Raw genomic sequence first — 3403 nt, forward strand, 5'->3', positions numbered from 1 at the left:
AGGGGGAGATTTTAGATGAGCAAGTGGAGGGAGGGAGTGTAGACTACTTTTTCAAGAAGCTTGGCGCGATAGATAGGAGAAAACAGCCGGTAACTTAAGAAGAAAAAGGGTTGAGAGAAAGTTTTGTTGGGTTTTAAGATAAAGAGCGTTAGTTGACTCAGATAAGGAAAATGAGAGAGGCAGAGAATGAAGATACACAGGAGAGAAGGGGTTACTGGGAGAGCAGGGCTGCTGAGGAGCCTGGAGGGGGTGCCATCAAGATTATCCGTGGAGTCGGCCCAGGAAAGGAGTACCAAAGAGATGAGCTTTAAGTTGAGAAAAGTCGAGGGAGTTCAAGCCATTCTTTTCGTAATAGGATAGAAGGGCTGGGTGACTGCTGAGAGCAAAGAAGGTAGAAGGGACAGAAAAACGGGGCAGAGAACAGTTATTGAGAGCTTTCCATGGGCCAGGCACCAAACTGAAATCCTACCAAGTGACCTCATTCAATAATTAAATGTGCTTTTGAAGGACAAAGTTGTCAGATGGGAAAAGAAGCAAAACTCAGGCCTGTTCTGCACAATTTCAGCCAACTAGTCACCTTGCTCCTCTGGTACTGTTACTGATTAATGGCCCTTTAAAGCTTGGCCTGCAATTTGTTTTAAGGTAAATGCCCATTTCTAGCTGAATAGGGAAAGATTTCAGTTATGATAATGTTTTCTTCGTTTAGTTTAAAGGGAAAAGCCATAGAAGAACACTTATGAAAGAGAAAAAGCCTATTATGGAGAACACTCCATTAGTGAGGGCAGAGAGAGATGGGGTTTCAAAAAGATAGTGTTTAATGGTCCAAGTTAATGGCAATCAATAAATATTTAGGCAGTAGAATTAACCTGCATATTTTTAAGTTCTTCTTTGAAATATAACTTTCGATTACAAATCCATTAAGGGCTAGGTCTGTGCCACCTCTTTCAACGATGCCTGGGCAATTGTGTGGGCTCAGTGAATATCAACTGAGAATTGAACTGTTCTACATTGCCAGACCCTCCCTATTATCCATGCCATGTGGTACAAGCAAGCAGGCCAGCAAGCTAGATGGCTTCCAATTTTCCAGATGCAAATGGATGGGAAACTTGTGACATTGGCTGTCCTTTTCTCTTGGAAACTCTTTCCAAAATTGGGATCAATAAATTCAGAAGTAGCTGCCAAGGATTTCCTTCACTGACATCCCAATGAACCAAGTTAGGAAGAGAGCATAGCTGCAAGGAAGGGCAGGAAACTTGACCAACCTGCTGGAATGAGCCTTGGGGACCACAGAGGCATGATCCTTCAGCTGCCAGAAATCCAGTGGGAGGGGAGGTGAGGATGAGGTTGCAGAAGGCTGGGAAAGGCTGGGATGAACTCAGGGTAGCACCCCTACTTGGCTCTCCACAGCTTGAATACTGAACCACTATAAATTGTTTCCAAAGCCGCTCTTGGACCCCTGGCCGTAGGCTGCTGAACCCTGTCTTAAAAGACTACCATATTCTATCTCTATCTCATTCATTATTTATGTCCAGCCTACTTACAAAAAACAGATTTCAGATGGTCAAGCCTCCCTTTCTTAAATCCAGAACAGCATGGATTTTTATGTTCCGTGGAGACTGGATCTTGGTTTACATCACTCACCACTCTGAGGTGCCTGACACATCAGTAGTTGGTGCTCACTAGATAGTTACTGAATATTTGAACTTTTCTCGTATCATTCTGCTTTCTTGTGTTTCTACATATTATTTTTATTTGTTTAACAACTTCCTTGTAAAGTCTTTTAAAAAGTTCTATTATATTTTTTCATAATTCTTTACATGGAATAGTCAGAGAACATTTTTGATGCTACAAGGAAGAGTCACTATGTAGACACACAGACATTTTTCTGATCCTCCTGTGGACTTATTTTGCCTATCGTCCTGGAAGTGTTCTAACATAGGTGTACTAAGGGAATATTAATCTGCAACTCCAGGGCTTTCTGTCCTCTGTTTTCTAGATAAATAGCTTTCAAGTGAAATTGTGGCTAGAAGACCTTCAAGGTTATATCACCTGACATTTACTTAATGCATTTCTTAAGGAAAGTCTCCATTTCTCTCCTAGAGTCTTGTTCTTCTCTATTACATCCTGGGCAAGTAGATATAAAACAAACATTTTCATTTCTTCTCCATTCTAAAAGGTCAAAATGATAACAAAATCAGAAATAGAACCCACACCTTTGGCTTTATTGCAGATTTCATCCTACTTAACCTCTATCCCTTGGCCCCTTGTACCTGTTGGCTGGGCTAATAGACAACTAGCTTGAAATAAACAGCTCTCTCTCAGCCTCTTCCTTTCCAGCTCACCTTCTTAATTCATGATCATACCAGCTCGGTAGGGTGACTCCTAAACTACAATAACAAGAATAGTAAACTTAATTTTATATAGGATCCTTCATGCAGCTCCATTACAAAATGCTTTGCCAACTTAAGAGTTGCAGAATTACAGAGCTATGCTAGTGAATTAAATATAAGTAACAGCTGATACTAATAATTAGCTTAATTTATGGTCTAGAACTGTCACAACTGAGGCGGCCCTCCCTCCGCCCCTCATCTCCCTGTCTTTTCTTCCTTCTCCCTCCTCCTTTGGCAACGGCAACCGAGTGAAGTGCTGAGATTGTCATATTAGTCATCATAAAGTCAAGTCACTTATTCCTTTCCTCGGTAGCTTTACGACCTTATTATATCAAAAATTTCCAGCCTTTTTGGAGTTGCATCACCCCATCATTGTTTCATTTCATAACTGCTTTCTTGATGTCATGCACTTGGTGGGAGAGGCACACTCGGATAGATTGAAATCTCTTGAGAATTCACAACAACTCCAGAAAGGCTCCTGCTTTTTGCAAAATCAAGGTTGACAATTACTGCTTTATATGGCAACCTTGTAAAGACGGTTCTCCTCTCCACTTAAACCAAGGGACTAAAAAATCAAACACATCAGCAAGGTCACACTGGGGCCACAGGGCAGGAATTGGGAATGACTCTGTTTTTCCAGTGTCTGTGCATGGTAGCTTTCCATGGATACTCTGACCTCACTGGTAATTGGAAAAAAATCAAGAACGGTCTTACATAAACCTCATCTAAAAACCCATGCAGCTTAGACTTAAGACAGAATTTCCATTTTATCACAATTATTAATCACTTATCTCCCTGTCTACTGACCCCTAGGCTCTAAGTTCTGAAGCAGAAGTATGGGCTTTCTCTACAATCAAAATAGTGTGATGTGGTGACCAAACTCTGCAGAGCCACCAAAGCTGCTCCTTCTGTAAGACATGTTCTTGGGGCCAGAGGGAATTAGAACTTAGAGGCTTTTTGTATTGTCTGCTGTAGCATGTGGGGGAATTGTCAGTGTCCTCTGTGCTCTGATA

Source organism: Ceratotherium simum, chromosome 24 (genome assembly GCF_057802395.1).
Source record: "Ceratotherium simum simum isolate JZ-2026a chromosome 24, ASM5780239v1, whole genome shotgun sequence".
NCBI lineage: Eukaryota > Metazoa > Chordata > Mammalia > Perissodactyla > Rhinocerotidae > Ceratotherium > Ceratotherium simum.